This window comes from Helianthus annuus, chromosome 2, assembly GCF_002127325.2.
Source record: "Helianthus annuus cultivar XRQ/B chromosome 2, HanXRQr2.0-SUNRISE, whole genome shotgun sequence".
Classification (NCBI taxonomy): Eukaryota; Viridiplantae; Streptophyta; class Magnoliopsida; order Asterales; family Asteraceae; genus Helianthus; species Helianthus annuus.
In genome coordinates this window covers 161,231,658-161,254,678 of record NC_035434.2, presented here as the reverse complement: position 1 = coordinate 161,254,678, position 23,021 = coordinate 161,231,658, and the positions used below count along the sequence as shown (strand labels likewise).

Below are 23,021 nucleotides of genomic sequence, written 5' to 3'. Positions count from 1 at the left end.
CTTCATAAACGTGACATTTTCTGCATTTCATTCAAAGTCCATTCGCAAACCACATACTCTTCGTGGTTCGACCCCTTGCTACCACTAGCTATTTGTTAAGGGTAATTAGGGTATATAAATATTATCTTTGACCGGAGCGCGACACTCCGATCAAATTTTGGCGCCGTTGCCGGGGAGTGCGTGCGCTTTGTGTTTGGATATTGTTTGAATTTGTGTGATTAACTGTTTAATTTGTTAGCTTTCTTTTTGTACTTGTCTTTTTCCTTGTTACGCGGGGTGTGTTACTTGTGCAGGTTACAGGTAGTGCATGCGTACACGAAATTCCGGGAGGACTTCACCTCTAGTCTACGAACCGGAAATTGAAAGACTCGCAAGAAGAAACTTAGCAAGCCGGTTAGAAGCAACTCTTGCTTCTAATCAAACCAACCAAACACCACCATTCACACCAACCATTGAAACCGATTCAATGGCAAACCACAATTCCAACCAAGAATTTAACCCAAACCAAAACCTCCACCCAAATCAATTCCAATCCCGAGGAGCCTTTTATCCCGCTCAAGAGCAACCGGGTGGTAACACAAATGCAAGACCACCCACTCCACCTTTCCGAAACCAAAACACCAACAACACCCAACGAACACCTCAACAACAACCTCTTCACCGACAAGCATCGTTACCTATTAACCTTGATGATCGGAATGTCAACTCAGATCGAAGAGGTAACCGTGATCACGGCAATCCCGTAAATGAAGACCCGTTTTTCAACATCGACGATTTAAGGAATGCAATTCCCGATGACGAACCGTATAGTGTTCCCGGTTATCAATCACCGGAACACGTGAGCATTCATACGGAAAATTCGGACGATGGGGGTTATTATGAGGATCGAGCCAATGATGATGAAGATTGGGGTTACTTGAATAGGGGAAATGTATACAATGCTCGAAGGTACGACGATGAGGAGTTTGGGTCTCAAAACGCCAACTATGTTGGGGAAGAGGAATATGGCTACGGGGGTGGAAGAAACAATGGTTATGGGAACAACCGTCAACCACAAAACAACAACCAACGGAACCGGAATGAAGGGTTTTACAACAACAACAATAACAACAACAATGTAAACCCTAACCGGATTCCTCGTTTTGTGGGAGGTGGTAACCCGAGGGATAATCGAAGAGAGGATCGAAGGGATGAAAGACGGGATAATCGAAGACCGGTCGATCAAGAAGTTAATGGGCCACAACGTCGTCAACAACCTCCACGGGGAGTAAATGACCGTTTCCGACCAATAGTGACCGAGAACAACTCTCCAATAGTATGCGAAAGGAGGATGTTCGATTGTAAGCCGCATTACATCAACATCCTTCCTCATTTCAACGGGAGGTCCAATGACGAGCCGTACACTCATTTGACGGAGTTCTCGTCTATTTGTGATACTATTGGAGGACATAATTTCGCACTAGCGGAAGTGAAGCTTCGGCTATTTCAATTTTCATTGAAAGATAAAGCAAAACAGTGGTTCTTTACACTTCCGGCCAATAGTATTCGAACTTGGGAGCAAATGCAACAAGCGTTTTTGGATGAGTACTATTCCATGGCCAAGACCGACGATGCTAGAGATGAAATTCGGTCATTTCGTCAACTTTCAAGTGAACCTCTACATGAAGCATTCACCTGATTCAAAGAACTCATGAGGAGATGCCCACATCACCAAATAGAAAAATGGGAATTGGTGAAATGTTTCGTACGGGGTTTGGATGATGCGACTTGGAATCGGCTCGAGACGACAAGCAATGGTACACTCTTGAGCAATCATGAGGATGACGATTGGGAATTTTTGGAGAGGATGAGCAAACGGTCCAAACAAAAAGAATCAGCCGATAGAGCAAAAAGGCATCCGGTTTCCCGATCACTTCCCGATCTCGATTCCAAGGATAGGATTTCCACCTTAGAGCGGGAAATAGCTCAATTGAAGAAAAAGAAGGAGGTGAATGCGGTTCAATTTGAAGTGTGTGAAGATTGTGGTGATATTGGGCATAGCACCAAGCAATGCCCAACGGGATCGAGTGACTACACCGAAGAGGTAAATCAAGTGTATGGGGATCGGAAGCAATACGACATGAATTCCAACACTTACCATCCGGGTTTGAGAAATCACCCTAATTTCCGGTATGGTAACGCCTCAAATCAAATGAATCCGAATTTCCAATCGGGTAATCAAGGTGGTCAAGGTGGGTCCTCATACAACAATCGTCAAGGTGGTAACCAAGGGGGTTACCAAAGGAATTACAATCAAGGGGGTAACCAAGGACATCAAAGTCGTGAAAGCAACTATCAACGGGGTTACAACCAAAGTGGAAATGGGGGTGGTGCATCAAACTCCCAAGGTGATGAGTCGATAAGTTCAAAGTTTGATGCTATCATGAATGCCGTGAGTAATCTTACCAACTCACAACAAGCTCTTACCAATTCACACCATGAGTTCAAAGCCGAAGTGAAGAAAGAGTTTGAAGTGAGGGATAAATCTCAAAAGGCATTAGAGAAGCAAGTGGGGCAACTTGCTCAAGAGATGGCTCAAATTCGCGGAAGTGGAGGAGGACTTCCAAGCGACACTACGGTGAACCCAAAGCATCAAAGTTCAAGCACGGGCAATGTGAGGAATGCACACATTAGCGCGGTAAGTCTTCTTTCAAATAATGAGGTTTGTAGTAGTGTTGAAAGCATTTCGCCACCACAATGTGTTGATGGTGTAGTGGTAAATACAAGAGATGAGCCGGAAAATAAAAATGAACAAGAAACGATTTCACAAGTTAAAATTGAAAAAATGAATAAAAATTATTTTTGTGAAAATTGTTTAAATCAAATTAAACCGATTAATGCATCACAAGTTGAGGAACGGTACCCACCGAAGGACGAGGGATGGGAAAACTTCAAACAAGCAAAAATTAATTTACCGTTACTAGATGACATTAAAAAGGTTCCGGCTCATGTGGAATGCTTAAAGGAGCTAAGCATCGAAAAACGACACAACAAATTACCTGAACCGGTTGATTTGATATCTCATGTTAGTGCCGTTTTATCGAGTGCCCTTCCTCAAAAAGCTCAAGACCCAGGAGATCCTCTTATTTCAATTCAAATTGGAACATTCAAAATAGAGAGGGCACTCCTGGATCTTGGGGCTTGTGTGAGCATTTTACCAGGGAGTCTGTATGACCAATACGACTTTGGTCCACTGAAAAAATTTGATACTCCCGTGGTTTTGGCCGATCAGACTCCCACACATCCAAGGGGGATGGTGGAAGATGTGATTGTTAAGGTGGACGATTGCTACTACCCAGTTGACTTTTTGGTAGTAGACTATGTTGGGCGTGTTGAGGACACCCAACCGATAGTTATACTGGGTAGACCGTTCCTGGCAACTGCTAATGCCATAATAAATTGTGCAACGGGAACGGTAAGCATGACATTTGGGGACCGGGAATTAAATTTGAATGTTTTTCCAAAATTTACTAACCCGCTTGGTGAGGATAAGTGTCCTAAAAAGGACATGAATCCAAACAAAAAAGTATGTGCTATGGTTGGTAGGTTGGGAGAAGCAAAGAAGAAGACGGTCAAGAAAAAGAAAGCGAAGAAGTCACCTCTTGAAAATAAAAAGGAAGAGGAGGTGAGGAAGTTTGGACCGTTTGGCAACAAATGGTATGAATCACTGGTGGGTGATTTTGAGGAGCTCGTGGACGGCAAGCATGCCATTCGACCACCATGAGGTGGTAAGTTAATTGTTGTTGTATATTTTATTTCGCATTTCGTTTTAGTGTTATCCGTAGTTTATTTAGTATTGTTGTTGTTGTACAATTTTTTTTTTTATTTCGTTTTAGTAGTTAAATGAACTTTGTGGGTGTGTTCCCTATATAACCCTCACGAGACCTCTCGTCCCCCCAAGCTATTGGGGGGTTTAAAAGGGCTTGTTGCATGAGCTAAATGCAACCGTGATTCCTACGAAAGTGAGTTAGGAATGTTATTGTTGTAAATTATTTTCCACATAAAGTCAAAAGTAAAATAATGTATGGCTTGGTAATAATTTCATAAAAGTGATAGAACTAGGTAACTAACAAATTTTGATGGTTGTGAGAAGCATGCTTCTACACAAGGGTTAAGATTTGTAGGTACATTATGTTCGTGAGACAACCGCTTTGTTGAAAAGATGAAGAGCACACGAGGAACTAGCGAAAAACCAGGTGCATACGTTTCTTTTTATCTTTGATTTTTAGTAGCAAATAAGTGGATTGTAAATTGTATTTTAATTTCCGGGGTGTAATTTTGGGGAGGTTAGCCGTGTCACATCCCTTGTGCTTTAAAAACTCTAGTTCTTACACATTGAGGACAATATGTACCTCAAGTGTGGGGATGGGGGAGGAGTAAAAATTTTCGATTTTGACACGTTCATTTAAACACTACACATTGAGGACAATGTTTACCTCAAGTGTGGGGATGGGGGAAAATTTCAAACATTTTTCAAAAATGTCTTGTTTTCAAAGCAATCTCAAAAGCACAAGTAACCAAGTCAACAAGGGATGGCACAACCCATTTGGTCTTTTGTCATGGTCAAGCTCAAATTAATAGCATGACGGGTATTTAGCGGGTGGTTATTTGAGAATAATTCGCCTAAAGAACTAGCATTTTATGCATATCACATACCATACCCGTATACGTGAGGTTTTGAGCCACTTTTATATCATAGATTTACATATACATGTTTCTTTGTTTGAGTGGACCATTAGCTACGTATTGTAGAACTTGCAACTTTTGATACGTTTGAGACCATAGACCGAATACAAGCACGAGAATGATTAAGGCATTAGGTAAACCTTTTCCGTTTACACCATTTATATATCCTTACCCAAAAAAAAAAAAAAAAAAAATTATCCCTTAGTAGCCAATTTTGAGCCTAACCCTTTCGTTTGACCACCCTTTAGCCCATAACCTCAAACCTTCTTGTTTTTAACCCGTGTGATGGAAATTCGATTATAGAAGTCAAGTTTGTATAGTTGTTGTTTGTTTGCATATAAAAAAAAAGAGAAAAATCGGAAAATGTTATGAAGAAGACGAGAAAATTGTTGAGAAAAGAACAAAAATATGTGTTCTTAGTTGAGAAATAAAAGGTGAAAGCTTGTTGCCTTCTAGTTTGATATTGGTAGTTAGTTGTGCGTAGATTAGTTGTTTCGTAATAAAAATCGAATTTGCATCACCTTAGCCACTTTAAAATATCATATTTCCTACCCTTAGCCTAGCCCTGTTACGACCCGTTCAAAGACCTTATGACTTGTGCTTGATATTCGTGTTCGGTGGTGGAGAATGATTGAGTTGCAAGCCTATGCGGGTACGTGTTCTACTTGGTTTTGAGCGATTAATTGATTGAAGTGCTAATACATTATACATATTAGCCAATTTATAAGCCGAGTGGAGAGAACATTGTGAGGGATGTGCATGACTTGTTAGTTTTACGGGCGGGTTAATCTTGGATAACCATTTTTTGTGATTAGTCACTTCACCGTTAAATATGTTGAAAATTGTAAACAGTTTGAACTTTAGTATGACAATTGACCTTAACCTTCGTCTCGGGAATGGGGAGTGTATTCGTTGTTCGACCCACGTGAAAGTGAAAAACAGATTTGCTTGAGGGCAAGCAAAAGACAAGTGTGGGGATGTGATACGTGGTCGAAAACTTGTTATCGTTTGTGCTTAAGTTGATGTTTTTACAAAGCTTTTAATCTTGAATAGCCTACTTTTAATGGGATTTGTGTTTTACAGGTCTAAAAGAGTTTAAGGAGCTAATCGGGAGCTAAACGGAGCACCGGGACGTGAATCGGATCAACCGGGGATGTGAAATGAACAAAACCGGGTTAATCACGAAGATTGGATGTGTTTTGGGAATGTTAATGGATTCAAAATGAATATATTGGAAGATGGCATGATAGAGGGCTGAATTACGAGTACGTGGGCGAAAACGGTGAGTAAAACGGAGCTATAACGAAGAAGTTATGAAGAAAACAGTTTCGGACGAAACAGGAAAAACTAGAGGGCGTCGGGGACGGGCTCTAGGCCGTCGCCGACGGGCTCTAGAAAGCTCCATCGTGAAAAAATGCGCGTAAACAGTCAAATAAGCCGTCGGGTGATTTCAGCAAATGTGGAGGCCGTCGCCGACGGGTCCCAGGCCGTCGGCGACGGGTTGTGGTTTCCTGAAACGCGAAAAATTGGGTATCTTTGATATAGGAACGATTCTAATTGGTCCTAACGCATTCAATTCGTGGGTTACACTCAAAATTGAGTTTTGAACTTAATCTTGGAGCCATTATCACCTACCATCTCATCCCCAATCGATCTATCATCCATCCTACAACCTTGAATCATCACCTACCATCAACACCATCCAATCTTCATTCCATAACCCTAATCATCAACCATCATTCAATCCATTCAATTCTCCACCACAAACCCTAACCATTCCTTCACCTTAAAGCTTCATGATGATCCAATTCAAGTTTTCAACATCCGTTGATCGTGCCATTTACACCATGAGCGGCTAATTTCTTGGAGGTTTCACCCCGGTGTAGGTTATTGTAAGTCTAGGGTTTGAACAATGATTTAGTTTGGTTTTGTGACAACTTGATTTGTATTTGAATTGATTGACAATTGTCTTGCATTTGAACTATATTTGTGAATTGTCGAGTGAGTTATGAAATTTGACTTTGCGAAATAAGTTTGTGCAATTATGCCTTGTCATTCAAAAGGTTTTATTTGTCCGAAGTAACGAAGTGCATTGTAGTCCGTGTATGCGTTGATAACAATTGGCACCTAAGCTTTGATGATAGAAATCCGTTAATAACATATTCAAGTGAATTAAATCTAAAACGTGTAAGAACCCTAGGATTGCAATAACCGAACCGGGTGTGAACCTTGTTTTCTCTATCTTGTCAAAACCTTTATTTACATTATTGCAATTGCTCGTTTTTTTTAGTAGTTATAATTTATATCTTCCAATCAAACAAAAATACAAAAACATATCTTAGCAAGCTTCATAAACGTGACATTTTCTGCATTTCATTCAAAGTCCATTCGCAAACCACATACTCTTCGTGGTTCGACCCCTTGCTACCACTAGCTATTTGTTAAGGGTAATTAGGGTATATAAATATTATCTTTGACCGGAGCGCGACACTCCGATCAGTTAAGGGAACGGTTTGGTAAGGGTCTTGCCCTTGTTCAGCGTTTAGAGGTCCTGCTTGGGACCTGGGTCAAATTTAGTAGGATCTCCTTCAATACCCATAGGTATTGGATGGCGGGGATCCAAACTCTTTGACCCCCTCATAAGTTAACTACTATTAATACTATAACCCGGCTATTTAGGACTGTATCCCTGCTGACTCAGACTACTTAGCCGAGGGTAACGTCACCGCCGAAAGCGGCGCCTACCACAATTTGCATTAATAACTTAATTCATTATCTTTCAATAATCCGACCCTTTAGGATTGTATCCTTGCTGACTCAAACTACTGGGTTGAGGGTAACGTCGCCTTCAAAAGAGGGGCCTACTACAATAACTAAGATAATCTCTTAAACAAGTGCAAAAGTGCGAAAATAATCAAAGGTTATACTAACACACGTGTCGGATCCAAGTGATTCATCTTGTCTATCTGTTTTTATTTTATTTTATTTTTCAGCAATTAGTTAGTTTTTATTTTTCTTAGTTTAAAACATTTTTCTCACTTTTTGATTTGATTAGACGTTGAGGATAAACTGGTATTAAAAGCTCTTGTGTCCTTGGACGACCTCGGTATCTTACCAACACTATACTACGTCCACGATGGGTGCACTTGCCCATATGTGTGTTTAGTGTTAGTAAATATCGTGTTTTATAAATTTAAAACTTGGCTAAAAGTGTAAAAAAGGGGGCTTAAATATTCATCTAAATTATAACACACTTCACGCACATCAAGTTTTTGGCGCCGTTGCCGGGGACACAAGGATTTTAAGAAAGTTAGGAATCAACGGCCTAATCATATTTTTATTTTTTCTTTAATTTTTAGGATTTTTCATAGATTTTCAGCTTCTGCAGAGCTCACCACGGGGCCGTGCCTGCTGAACACGCCCCCGTGCTCAATCATTGGAACTGGCAATCCTGTTTTAAGTCAGACAGTAAGCTGAACACGGGGCCGTGTCCACTCAACACGCCCCCGTGCCCAAGATTCTCTTACTGAAAACAGAACCGTTAGATCCCGGCGGTTGGTAATTTCTGACACAAACATGAGTGATAGTAATTCTTTTTACTTTCGGCACTCTTATGGTATGTGGTGTCGATTATGTGGAGGCGAACATGAGGAATTAAAATGTTATTTTCTCAATTATAGGCCCCACTATATAGACCCACCGATTCCTTGTAACCTTAAGAGGGGCGAAAGTAAAAATAAGCATTATCTCTCCCTCGAATGCGCCCAGCCAGATATTCTAGGAGAAATGCTCCTTGACGAGTTATTTCAACTAGAAGAGCTAATTCTCAATTGGTCAAAAGAACTTAGGAAGGATTTTATAGATCCATCCCAAGATGATGACCATGAGGAAATGTTGGAACCGCATTCCGACAACCTCGTTGCTCCCGAAAATACCTTCATACCTAGAAAAGACTTGGACGATAGTCGTCCCTGTGTCGATTGTGCCGTGAAGGACTCCCCATCGACTTCGTTCGATGCATACATAGACCTGAGCGATTCGGCATACACCTTCTTTAACGAGAGCCCGGAAAAGGGTTGGACTTGTCCACCTAAAATAAAAATAGGAATTACCCTCACCGATAACCTCTTGCGTTCTCGCCTTAGTATAGGACAATTAAGGTATCTTAGGCACTTTGGGGTTGTTCCAACAAATCAAGAGCCACCCGATATAAATAAACTCCTTAGTAGCGACAAACTTCATAAACAGCTTCCCGACACGGGGCCGTGCCCGGCCAACACGCCCCCGTGTCCACCAAAAGATTCCCTTCTGATCAGAACGTCAGAATACGGACAAACTGTGTCAGAATTTCATCTGCACACGGGGCCGTGTCCAGCGAACACGGGGCCGTGTCCAGAAGGCTGTCGTTTTCTATACATAAAGCCAAAAATCCTGCACATTTGGACCAACTTGGGACAGAGATTTGAAGGAATCTTCTCTCAAACAATCCTAGGTAAGTCTAAAAGAAGGTTCCAACAACCCATCTTGTCCTTTCCTCTTCTAGACATTTCCTTCTTTTCATCTTTCTTCAAGAACTACCATGAAAAGTTTGAATTCTTCAACCTTTGTGGTGGGAAACAATGAGTTTTGATCATGGAATCTTGGTGAAAACATGTTGTGTAACATTGTTTAAAGTTATTTATGACCAAAAAGTCTACATAAATTCAGAAAATAACTTAAAAACCCAAGATTCCTTGCTTCGAAATTCTGCAGAAAGATGAACACGGGGCCGTGCTCAATGAGCACGGTGCTCAATGAGCACGGGGCTGTGTCCAGAAACTGTTTCATCATATAAACTGCTTTTGGTTTATTTTTCGTAGAATGTCGAGTGAAAACAGCGAAACATCATCCGTTCATTCCTCAAACAGCCGAAGGGGAAGAAGGCCCTCCGTTGAAACTACACTTGTGCACTATGTGATAGCATTGAGGGAAGCTCTCGACGAAATGACGTCAGTAGAGGAGGTCCTAATTGACCGTATTAACGATCTTACGATGGGACTTGAAAGTAGCTTCCAAGAAATTAACCTTTTGCACCAAAGGTTAAACATTCTTGTAGCACCTCCTATGGAGCCAGTCCTTCCACAACAGGACTGGAACTTGGCACTCGGGGTTAACAACCCTACCGGGTGGGAAGACTTTCCCGCAGAACCTCCCATGGAACACCCACAAGAAATTCCAGCGGAAGTCGAAACTCCTCAAACTAATGCAAATGAGCCCTCTTTTCTCCTTCCAAGGGAGGTAGAGGAGTGGCTCGCCGACATATGAGGAGGACCACGCCCGGAAGAAGGAGTTCTAAAAAGCCTTATCTAACCAAGATTAGTAGCTTCTTGGAAATTTTGCTAAATTAGAATAAAACATAGGGCTGGAACTACATGGTTTAATATTTATGTACTTTCATCTTTAACTTTATGTAATGTCTCTCTATGTTTGCAATGATATGATGGTTTTTAAGATTGATGGTTGTTTAACGAATAAAACACACTCATGGTGGTAATGGATGAAAAGGGGAACGAGAAAAATGGACCCATGCACAAAGAACAGAGCAACCCGACACAAATCTCCATCACAGAAGGCTCAACATGGGCCGTGCCCAACCAACACGACCCCGTGCTGAGCCACCTGCAGAAAAACACCCAGTTCAGGTAACTGGACACAGGCCGTGTTCAGCGGACACGCCCCCGTGTCCAGGCTTCTGTTTTAATTCTTTAATTTTTGTTACTGGCACCTGACCACGGGGCCGTGTCCAGGATGCCAGTAACATAAATCTTTGCTTTTTAACCTACTTTTACACATTCTAATCAACCAAAAACCTTATTTTTGGACACATTGAGGACAATGTGTAATTTAAGTGTGGGGGGATGCTAAAACCTTGAATTTTGCAAATCCTAAATACAAGCCTTACACAAAACTCCATTGGAACCGCTAAACACCCCAAATTTTTTTCAAAAACTTTTTCATTTTTTTCATTTACTTGTCTTAGTTTAATTTGGGAATAAAAAGTTCTAAAAAGGTTATATTTTTACAAATTTACAACCGATAGCGTCGTGATAACAAAGAACCAACATAAGAAAATTACGAAACGGCATAACAAGTCTAGTTAAAAATTCGATTATATATACTTGATCACATTAAAAACCCATTCCCACAAAAGTGAGTTTTGAGCCTTTATTGAGCACAAAAATATACATATTTAGACTAAATGCTCATTTTTCGTTTCTTGTGTGAATAGCCGCTTGGTTCTTACAACTCTAGAACTTGTCACGACGATACATTCCCGGTCCTTACCAACTTAAACCCAAGTAAGTAAGTGATGGAGGCATTAGGACTAACCATATTTTTCTTTCTAAACCATTATTTTTCATTTTTTTTTACCACCTACCCAAAATCCCCCTAGATAGCCCCTTTGAGCCTAAACCTTTCATTTCATTACCCCAAAACTCTTTTTACCCACCAAAAAAAAAACCCTTTTTATTTTTCACCCTTTATTTTAGTAACAAGCTCGGTTTTCGTAAACTCGCCTTTTTATGTGATGAAAAAAAAAAGTCTGGGGTGATGGAGGCATTAGGACTATCCAATGTAAAAAATGGGTAGTGGGTTACCGTCACCAATAAGTAAAGAATCATTACCAAAGTAGGCTTCAGGGTTGTCAATGCCAGATAAGTCTGGGGTAGCATGTCCATTAGCTCCAGTATCGGGCTTCCAAGTAAGTCCTGATTGTGAGCCAGCATCTGAGGAAGTAGCATAATTTGCGTGTGGCGCTGCACGTGACTGATTGGGCTGATTAGGGCACTGAGACGGGAGATGACCAATGCCACAACGGTTACAGTGGCCATAAACAGTGTTTTGGGTTGAAGCCCAAGAAAATTGACGTGTGCCACTAGTATCCCGATTGCGGTTATTTGGGTTAGCACGAGAGTTACCACGCGAAGGACCGCGAGAGCCACGGTTGCCACGATTGTTGTTAAATGACCGAGACCCAAAGTAAGCCTGTGGTTGTACTGAAGGTGCAGGATTGAGCTGATAACCCAACTGAGAGGCCATGAGTTGAAGGGTATGAAGTTGCTGCTGTATGGTATCAATATTGGGTTGCTGAGTGGGTGTGACAGCAGCCGAAAGGGGCTGCTGTGCTGGTGTGGCAGCCGCAAAAAGAGCATGTGGGACCTGCTGATTTGCAGCCAAGATCTTTGTGATCATAAAATCATGGTCACTTAGTAACCCATGGAGCTCGTTAAAGGTAACAGGAGGGGAACGAGCCAATAAGTTAGCCTTGAGGCCATTGTATTCTTCACGGAGCCCTATAACAGTTAACATGACTAGGTCTTTATCCTTCATTGGTTCACCTATGTTGGCTAGAGCAGTAGCATACTCTTGGGCCCGTGCCAAGTAGTTGGCTGGTTTTTCATCACCTTTCATGGTGATTCTCAGTAACTGACTTTTGAGGGTAAATTCATGAGAGGAAGAAACAGGTGCATAAGCGTGTTCTAGTGATAACCATACCTCACAATTTGCATTAATAACTTAATTCATTATCTTTCAATAATCCGACCCTTTAGGATTGTATCCTTGCTGACTCAAACTACTGGGTTGAGGGTAACGTCGCCTTCAAAAGAGGGGCCTACTACAATAACTAAGATAATCTCTTAAACAAGTGCAAAAATGCGAAAATAATCAAAGGTTATACTAACACACGTGTCGGATCCAAGTGATTCATCTTGTCTATCTGTTTTTATTTTATTTTATTTTTCAGCATTTAGTTAGTTTTTATTTTTCTTAGTTTAAAACATTTTTCTCACTTTTTGATTTGATTAGACGTTGAGGATAAACTGGTATTAAAAGCTCTTGTGTCCTTGGACGACCTCGGTATCTTACCAACACTATACTACGTCCACGATGGGTGCACTTGCCCATATGTGTGTTTAGTGTTAGTAAATATCGTGTTTTATAAATTTAAAACTTGGCTAAAAGTGTAAAAAAAAGGGGCTTAAATATTCATCTAAATTATAACACACTTCACGCACATCAACATGCTGAAAAGATTCTTCAGAGACTGTGTTGACAATAAGCATACGTACATGAGCATCATTAGCAATCCATGGAGCATAGCTAGGGTTGACAGTAGTGGTAGTTCCAGTTGTTACATTCTGTGACGGGCATGGGATGGTACCATCCACATAACCGAAAAGGTTATGCGAGGCAAGAAAGGGTTCGACTATCTGTTTCCAGTAGCCATAGTTTGTAGGTTTTAGAGTGAAACTGAATTTGTGAGAGTTGTGGGTAGCCTTTTCTTGATTTGTAAAGAGTGTAATGGCAGCCATAGGAATCAGTTAGGGTTGATTGATCAAAAAAGTTGTAGCTGGTAAAAAAAAACTGTGAACAGTAAACTTGAACAGTACCGGTGAACAGTGACAGCAACAGTAAACGTGAACAGTACTGGTGAACAATGACGGCAGCTAGGGTTTGTATATTAGGGTTAGGATGGACCAGCTCTGATACCAAATCAAAGCGTATATTTGGTTGTAATTGTAATTGGTTTTTTATTGATTATGAATAGAGAATACAAGGCCCTATATATAGATAAAGTAATTACAGTTTAGTACCCTCAATAATAATAATCTTGTCTATCTAAACAATTTAGTCTAACATTGAGTAAAATGCCCTTATCGTCCCTCCTGAGGTAAGACCCCAAACTTTTGTATGAATGAGTCGACTCGGGTCATGTTTATCTCCAACGGGTAAACCAAAACCGGCTAAAAGAGGCGAACAGGTCAAAAGTTTCCCAGAAATATATTTGTCTTGTGAAAATATATTTTTGAGTAAAATGCCCTTATGGTCCCTGAGGTAAGACCCCTAACTTTTTTACTTTCATGGGTTGAATACTCTTATGTAAAGGCATATTCATTTATTTTTTTTCTTGTTCATCAATGTAAGATTATATAGATTAATTAGGTGAGTTTGATTACGGCGGCAATTTTGGCCCAGCACCTTAGTTTTAGTTTTAGATCAGAATTTTGAAGTACTGCAAGACAAGAAATGGCCACATATTTCATAGTAGTTGAACAACAAATTAGGGCAAAAAATCAAGAACAATGGCACTGACACAAGACAAATGGGTGAAGGTCATCTTCTTCAATATTACCCATATCGAAGAAAAACGTGTTTTGTTGAAGCGTACCTGTTGGAGCCCTAATCGTCCGATGAAAGTCGTCGGTTGACGGAGTAGATAGAGCGGCAACCTTTCGATTTGGGGTAGAGCGGTATTGATCGATGGTAGCAGATGACGATGATTCCGAGCGGAGCGGTGGTGAGCGATGGTAGTAGGTGGATTTGGATGTCGCTGAAACTGGATTTGGGGCTGCGTGGTGGTTGTTGGTGGTATAATTTGGTGGATGATATGTCTGTGCGGTGGTTTGTGTAGAGGTGGGATTGACGGGCAGCTGGAGGTCGGTAAAACTTGGAAGCGGGAACTGTTCCCAAGCTCCTACCCAAAATGTTATTATGTATAATATTAGATATTATCTCAAAGTTATCAATATTAAAATTTGATTTTATAAATCATATGGAAATTACATTCTCATGGAATAGGCAAAGCCCACTGTTCCGAACCAATTCATCAATTAAATATTAATTTTAGTTTACAACTAGGCCAATGAATTAATTAAATAATCATATTAGTTAGGCCCAAAACCTATCACACACTAACTCGTTAGAACTATCGAGTCCACCAATCCTGCATCACCTAACTCGATTAAATTATAACGAGAACCTATTCAACAAGTTAATCCAATATCACTACAAATGTTGATAATCACTAAAATTACCAACATGTTCTCTACAAAATAATTTTTAGATCCTGATAACCCTTTTTTCTAAACCGATATAATGTGTGTAAAGCTGGCATGTCATAGACTCATAGTGTAGTAGTGTACTAAAGAAGTTCATAATAACAAGCTCATGTACTTAAGAAACATACCAAATTGAAAACATATCAATTAACGAGGATTGAGGGACAGAACTGAAACTTTGAGACAGTTCATCCTTTGAAAATAGCAAAAAAAAATATTCGTTATTTCTTGGAGATGTTTCTCATAAAGGAGCAAACAAAAAAAGGCCACACCAAATACCCAGCAAAAAATGGACCAGCCTAAGGCCGTGGGGTATGGGGCGGGAGTTTTGGCGTGGATTGTCACCACCCCGGGTGGGCTTGGGTTTGGGGCGTGGCCCTTGGGGCTTGGGTTTCAAGCCAGGCGTGGGGCGGGGGACCAAGGTGACATGGCGGTTGCTGAGTGGCCCATTCAAAGTAGCCGTTGGGCTAACCGTTGGGGGCTAGGTTTTTAAAAAAAAAAAATCTTTTTTCCTTTATATATACTTACCACATTTAACATTTTTCTCACACAATATCAAACTCATAAAACACAATATTACCATGAGTTCTTCAAATTATAGTGAATCGTCATCATCATCTGACGATGGTGCGGAAATATTTCTACAAACGATCGCGGTTGTGGTGAAAGCTATCGTGGAAGACGAAGACGATGAGGAAGAGACTCAACAACCTAAACAGAGGAGGAGGTACATCGCTCGTGAACGGCACACCGCTAACGATTTGTTGGTAAGCGATTACTTCTCAGCGGAACCTAAGTATGATGAAAAAATGTTTAGGCGTCGTTTTCGTATGAGTAAAAACTTATTTTTAAGAATATCTAGAGATCTTGAGGAGAAATATGATTATTTCAAACAAAAACCCGATGTAACCGGGCAATTAGGATTTAGTACGTGGCAAAAGGTCACGGCCGCACTTAGGCAGTTAGTGTACGGCAATAGTTCCGACATTATGGATGACTATTTAAAAATGTCTGCACGTGTAGCTAGAGAAACTCTTCACAACTTTTGTTCGTGTATTCTAGAACTTTATAAGAAAAGATATTTGAGAAAGCCCTCCTTTAGTGACATGCAACAAATATTGGAACATCACGCTAATTATCATGGGCTACCCGGGATGATAGGTAGTTTAGATTGTATGAAATGGCCGTGGGAACTTTGTCCTACCCAATGGCAAGGTGCTCACACTAGTGGATTTCACGGGGTGCCAGCCATAATGCTTGAAGCGGTTGCGTCCCAAGATCTTTGGATATGACATGCGTTCTTCGGTATGCCAGGTTCACATAATGATATTACCATCATACACCACTCGCCTCTTTTCAATGATCGGGTAAATGGTATAGGACCCAAAGGAAGTTTCTTTGTAAACGGGGTTGAGTACGCGTACGGGTACTACCTAGTTGATGGGATTTACCCAGAGTGGGGGGTTTTTGTAAAATCGTTCACAAAACACGGTACCACAGATCCAAAGAGATTAAAGTTTAACAGGGTCCAGATGGCTGCACGTAAAGACGTCGAGCGAGCATTCGGTGTTTTGAAGAAAAGGTGGCGAATATTGGGAATTCCTTGTCGACTATGGGACAAGGATCAGATTGGAAACATGATGTACACATGTATCATTCTTCACAACATGATTTTGGAGGATGAAGGTAAAGCGGTCGTTACCTACTATGATGACGATGACCCCCAACCAGGTAACGTAACAGACGAAGATAAAGCGGCAAATGAATTTTTAATAAAGTCAAGGGATATACATCAGAACCTTCGAGCTGATTTGGTGGAACACGTTTCAACGATTCCTGGATTCGAAACCGACGAAGACGACGAAGAATGACTGTCTTTTATTTTGATAATTATTATGTATGTTTATGTATTTTTTTTAAATATGTATGTTATATGTATGTTTATTTTTGTATAATTATAAATATAAATATATATTAAAATTAATTGTTGAGATGGCATAGCCACCTGCCCAACCCAAGCCCAACCCCGCCATAACCTGCGGACAAGTAACCACCCCGTGGGCTGGCTCCCTTTACACGTGTCACCTTTTGCCCAACCCAAGCCCCACCATACCCCACGGCCTAAGGTCTTTAAACAAAAGCAGAAAGCCATGCTTTAACCCACTAGTCTGTAGAGTTTAACTCTTTTAAGGAGAACTGGGATCTATAATAACCAACCCGGCCTGTAGCCCTCGTAGCTCTGAGAAATAAGCTAGGTAATCCTTGGATATACATCCAAGTAGGGGTGTTCAGAAAAAACTGTAACCAAATAAAAACCGTAAGCCGAACCGTAATCGTAACCAAATAAACCGATCCGAATAACGAATTCGGTTTTTGGTTTGGTTTCTAACTGAAACCGAATTGTGAATATGGTTTTTGGTTTGGTTTATGGATCCACATTTTATTTTATTTGGTTTATTCGGTTTATTTGGATAACCGAATAAACCATTTAACTTAATTAATTATTAAACAAAAATAATAATATTTTATAAATCATATACAATTTATTAGCCCAAAATAGTTATTTTTTTATACAGCTCAAAATACCAAATATAAATCTAAAAGCCCAACTCAAACCCACTCATTTCTAAAATAATAGAACTTCAGACCTTGAGTATAGAAAGTAGGGTTTAGTTGCGATGTTCGGAAGTTGGAACACAAACATAAATATAAATTAGGAAAAAAAATACTTAGGTACAATTTGGTTAGATTTGGTTTATTTGGTTTCTAACCAAAACCAAACCGAATTGAATTTGGTTTGGTTTGGATTGGTTTGCATATTCCTTATTTGGTTTGGTTTGGTTTGGTTTTTGGTTTGGGGTACAAAATTTTGAAAACCAAATAAACCGAACCGAATAAACCAAATAAACCATAAACCGAACCGATGAACACCCCCACATCCAAGTTGAAGGTTTTCAAATCTTTAGGGGTTTCATTTTACTATGTAAATCACAATTTTCATAGCCGAGAAATAAGTTGGGTAAACCTTGGATACACATCCAAGTTGGAGGTTTTTAGATCTTTAGGGGTTTGGTTTTACTATGTAAATCACAATTTCGAAATCACAATTCGAAAAAATAACCCTAACAAAATGAATGACACACCTTAATGATATTAGAATTGTATGTAAAAAAATCTAATTGAGGAAAATTGTGTGAACTTTATAAGAAAATTCTATGAACTAGGTCGTTTGGTTACCTTATATCCATTCGGTTATGGAAGTTCTTGCATATCTATACCTTATAATAAAACAAAACAAACTTATGCCATTTGTCCTATTCTTAAAATCCTTATTGCCACGTGGCAATTGATTGTTTCCCCAATTTTTCGTTTGAGCGGCAATTATACTTCCTCCTCCTTGGCTCTTTTTGAAACCGCCTGAATTTCTTCAATTTGGAAACCTCATAACTTCTCTCAATCAATTGAAATCATTCTCCAATTTAGCATCTTTTCTTCAGTAAAATCATTTTTCAGTTTGGCAAATTGATTTCTCTTCGTTTACCAATTTCGAATTGAAAACCTCTACCCATCAATCAAGTCTCTATTCCAATAGAACCCTGGATTTCTGAGGACTTCACAATAGCTAGCTGTTGAATTCTAAAGGAAGACGAAGATGGCTACAATAAATATAGGTTTAGATCTTTGCTCTGGTGGCTATCTAGGGTTTCAGTGGCGGCCGATGACTAGGGTAAGATCCCGTGCTCTTTTTTTCGTTCTACATTTAAAAACCAATTCCAAATATGAGGGGTTTGTAGGTGTAAATCATAAGCATTTGATGTCTAATTGGGTGAAAGTGTAGCAGCTCGAGTTCATGATAATTTGGGTGCAGACCCAAATAACATTCTCATTGATGAAAATTTAAATTATTTCGTTACTGTTAATGTACTTGCTTTCGATGTCAATTAGCCAGTTATGCAAGAACTATGTCTTCATCTTTTTCTTAAAAAGAAAAATAGAAAGAGAGTATTGTGTTATAAAATTGGGGCTTTGTTGTTGGTGTTTTGGTGGTTCTCCATTATCTTCAACATGACATCATAGCCTAATGTTTGTCATTTGCTTACCTAAATAACTTTGCATTCCAAGTAATACAAGTTTTAACTCTTATGTTAATTAAAACCTATTTTCCGCTTCTACTTTTTTGTTGAACACATGTTGTTTTACTTAGTGTTGTATTTGTAGTATGTGATGGCTTAGCTCAATAGGTCGGCTTGGAATGGGGAATCTTACAGTAAGTTTCAAAGTGGGTTGGAGAAACCAGGTTTGCTACTTTTCTCAATTACATCATTGTAGTGATCATGTACAAAAACACTTTTTGTGTGAAGTGTATGCGAGAAAGAGTGAGTGACAAGTGTCAGTTCTAAGGCAGGAAGGGTAATATTGACTTTTTCTTACTTGAAATTTTCTCCCATTGATGTTCAAACGGCTATAATCTTTTCATACGTTAATATTTAAAAAAAAATACACCGTATTATGTTTTACGTAACCTAATTTAACATAATTTGATGTCTATGTAGTCTGGAGGTTAAACGAGGATCATATCGCAGATGATTAAAGGATAAGGTTTGGAGATTTTTGAATTGTAGTTATTTCCGTTTTGTGTAGTTGATCTTACGAAGATTAGAGCGTTTTTGTAATTTATTGTTGTTTTGTTGTTATTTCAGCTTATTACCTACATTGTCTGCAATTCCTCTACGTCGTTCATCGGTTAGTTCATTTTTCTGTCTTTTGTGTTTAGTTTGGTTTGGCTTAGTTATTGTTCATTCTTTGTTGTTCTTTGAGCATAATACATGCCATTTTTGTAACTTATTGTTGTTTTGTTGTTATTTCAGCTCATGACGTACATTGTCTGCAGTTCCTTTACGCCGTTCTTCGGTTAGTTCATTTTTCTCTCTTTTGTGTTTAGTTTGGTTTGGTTGAGATATTGTTCATCCTTTGTTGTTCTTTGAGTATAATCCATGCCGTTTATTTTGATTAAGTTTCTTGAAATGTGGAAGGATGTCAGAATTCTGTTGATAGTATAATCCATGTCGTTTGTCAGCAACCTTCCACTATCAATTTTATTAGTGGGAGTTGATGATGGGCCGTGGGAAATAATAAAGGAATTCGATGATAATATCCCTTCTCGCTGCTTTGATGGCTCTTACAGTTATGTAGTGGATTGGGATTCCTTTTTTTGCAACTGGATTGATTGCTACTCTGATTGACAACACTTCTAAGATACCATTTGTAAGTCATTTTATTGGGATACCATGTGTTAGAGCTTTAAAAGGTTATGTATTATTTCTAAGGAATCTATGTAGCTTGAGTTACTTTAGGTTCTTACATTAATTATTTCTAACGAATCTCAGCTTCTTAATCTGAATTTCAAAGAATGGTTGGAACTGAGGATTCTTGCCGAGGCTACACGTCCTCTACTTTAGTGGCGACGTGGACAGGTTTGTTAAGTCCTAAAGTCAGTATTTATTTAAAGAAATAAATTTTAGGACATTGTTTTGTGAGTATTATACATGGTTTAGGGTGCAATTTGTTATGGTTGTGTTTTCTTTATGAGTATTAATACAACTTATTTGACCCATATCAAACATAGCTGATATAAACCTGCAACCTCTTTTCATACATATTTTTTTTACATTGACCAGCAGCATCAGCAGTCGATATAAAACAAGCTACATTTTACAACAGCGATCGTTATGTAAACGTCCAGGTTGACCCCTTTAACCCATTTCATGAAACATGCTGACCACTTTAAATTGTTTAATGCTGACCAGTTTAAATCATTTGATGAGACAGGCTGACCCGTTTAAACTGTTTGGTGAAACAGGATGAGCGTTTAAACCGTTTGATGAAATAGGCTGATCCATTCAAAGTGTCAATCGATCATGGAACTATTTTCATGATTGTTACCCAAGATCTCGGATTCTGCAGATTTGTTGGTGTTAAACAGCTTGAATATTGCATACAACTAATGCAAGCGTTTGCTACCATGTTCACGTACCAAGGTTTAAATTTGTTGCTGATTAGTGATTCAAAAGTTGGTAAAAGTTCTATTCTTTTGAGTAAACTACCATTGAAGTTCTTTATCCTACAATTGGTTAGAAGTTCAAGCTTACAGTATGGGATCCGGTAACCATTTTCTTTGCTCTGATTTTAATTAATTAGTTTATCTTTTTTTAATTAGATTACAGGTATGATTTTCATCGGATTGGGACACCGGTTAATGATCTGATGATGTGGAATGATGCAGCAAAATCAACACTTTGGTTCGGGTTAGGGTCATTTTGTTTCCTACCATTATGTTTTACAACTGAATAGCTTCAGGTAATTCATCCTCTTTTCCCTGTTTCGATTCTTACAAAGTTATCAAACTCATTTTCTGCGTGTGGTCAGCCGACCTGTTCAGATTATGAAGAGGGAGAACAAAGGAGGTGGTGTTGGTTGTAGCCAAGATAATGATGGTGGTGCACGGGGTGGACGATGGTGGTGGTTTATGATTGATCCGGTTGCAGCAGGTTACGAAGCTGGTGTCTTAGGGTCTCGATGATGTCGGTTGTGGTAATCATGTTACTTAATATTAAGCGGTCAAGATGTTGAAAGAGGTTCTTTCAGTCACATGAATTCTGTTGTGCATGATCAAGAAACAGGGGAGCGTTACTGTCCGTTGGATCATGTAATGATGAATCAACACAAACAAACCGTAAGCAACAGGTCAATGCATTTTTGTATAAACATCTATACATGATTTCTTATATTTTTTTCTTTACATCTTTATTGATGCTTATATGATAATATAAAGTTCTTTTTCGAAGTTTGGTCTGTTGTGCTTTGACTTGGGCTATTCAATGGAAAAACGTAATTAACTGGTATTGTGGCAAGCTCAGTTTGGTAACTTTTTTTCCAATGGGCCCAAGTTATATTTGATCAATTCTTGAGTAGTGACGAGGCTAAGTGGCTGCTAGACTGGGTTAGTTGTGTTGCCATTCATGGTTAAGATGGTCAAGGGCTCGAACACTCCAGTGCAAGACTTGAGCGTTTTCTTCAGGTATTACAAGTTTCAAGGCTCCTTTTATAAATTTCTTATTGTTGACTCAAGTCTACTTTTGTAAAATGTGATAATATATGAGTGATGATAATCTCTTTGTTATACATGAGATGGAACCAACACTAAGCAATCAAATTCAAACATGCAATATGCATATTGTTAATGTTACGACGCTAACAAATTATTTCCATATGTTACGTCGGCATGTGCATTCATCAAACTTATTTTTTTTGTTTAAGTTTTAACGCTTACATTTTATTGTTATTTTTCAGCTGCATTTGGAGTTCCATAAGCCGCTTATCATTATGTCTTCTAAAAATTTGCTTCGTCACAAAGACTACAAGTTGAATTTATTTGAGTTTGATGATATTTTCAAGGATATCATCCCTAGGTATATTAATATGAATTTAAATAAGAATTTGGATATTGAAGTTTATATAAAATTGATGTCAATCAAAAGATGAAAACCATGACCTTTCGTTAAAGGTTCACTGGTATGTAACAGGTTTTTGGAAAGGGAAGTGATCACTCTGTTCGGTTATGGGTTTGTACCGGTTAGGGTCGTGTATTGTCTGTTTGGGACCTGTTTCAACCCTTAGACGCGAAGCCTTAGTTTGGAAAGGCCTAGAACAAAAGTGATGATCTACATGGGCTTCAATGCCAGTAGATATTATATGTTTGTGTTAAGCTACCCGCGAAACTTGCGGGATCTTAAACTAGTATTGAACAAACCACTACAACTATCGATAATTCTAATCAAGCGGATATGGTTTAAGGGGATATGAAAAAAATACGATTTTGTGTTTTTATTTACACTTGATGAAAGCGTATTTTAGATTCCTCAAACAATTTGCCCCAAAGTCTTCAAAGGAAAGAACAAGATTTGGTGAATGTAATCTCTTTGGTTAAATCGACTAGGTGGCTACTCGAAACGTCTAAATTACATGAATTTAATTCATTCATTAAGGAAGTTAACTCTATTGTGAAAAAACACAAACTTGAAATAGTGAACATGAATAATCCATACATTAACCCAAAAAAGCCGAAGCAAAAGACAATTATCACATTGCACCACTACTATGAATATGATTGTTTCAACACAGTGCTAGATAGGCAAATCCAGGAGTTTGGAAACTGTTTTTGCGATGTAAGATCTAAGTTACTTTTTTGTATAAGTAGTTTGAGCCCATATGATAGTTCCTTTTTTTAGGAAAATCCGAATTACTTATTTATATAAGTAGTTTGAGTCCATGTGTTACTTTTAGTGGGTTCGAAATACCGAAGATATTGCGATCAGCCAATATGTGTCCTTATAATATTGATGAAAAGGATAAAGA

At 39.0% G+C, this 23,021-nt stretch overlaps 1 protein-coding gene and 1 long non-coding RNA gene across 21 annotated transcripts in view; one reads left to right on the top strand and one right to left on the bottom strand.

Moving 5' to 3' along the window:
- LOC110926179 (muscle M-line assembly protein unc-89) overlaps positions 1-14,266 on the bottom strand; it is a 46,945-nt gene extending 32,679 nt beyond the window's left edge. For 6 of the 9 annotated variants that reach the window (XR_004883606.1, XR_004883605.1, XM_035985170.1 and 3 more), the window contains exon 1: positions 13,937-14,254. The gene's annotated coding sequence lies outside the window, so the exon portion shown is untranslated. Of the gene's footprint in view, positions 1-13,724; positions 13,781-13,936 lie in introns of all 9 variants that reach the window. The other 3 variants (XM_035985171.1, XM_022169937.2, XM_035985175.1) reach the window with 3 other exon arrangements.
- Positions 14,267-17,783: 3,517 nt separating this feature from the next.
- Positions 17,784-22,461, top strand: LOC110925864. 12 transcript variants are annotated; one of them, XR_004883588.1, is made up of 12 exons: positions 17,784-18,333; positions 18,825-18,903; positions 19,160-19,205; positions 19,307-19,349; positions 19,475-19,517; positions 19,792-19,871; positions 19,994-20,080; positions 20,285-20,349; positions 20,467-20,963; positions 21,033-21,197; positions 21,281-21,684; positions 21,957-22,225. It is a non-coding gene; the product is annotated as an uncharacterized LOC110925864 (long non-coding RNA). The 12 variants fall into 12 exon arrangements; XR_004883583.1 differs by having other exon boundaries at positions 17,787-18,333; positions 21,033-21,684; positions 21,957-22,075; positions 22,190-22,461; XR_004883591.1 differs by having other exon boundaries at positions 17,788-18,333; positions 20,467-20,768; positions 20,890-20,963; positions 21,033-21,684.
- Positions 22,462-23,021: the final 560 nt, after the last annotated feature.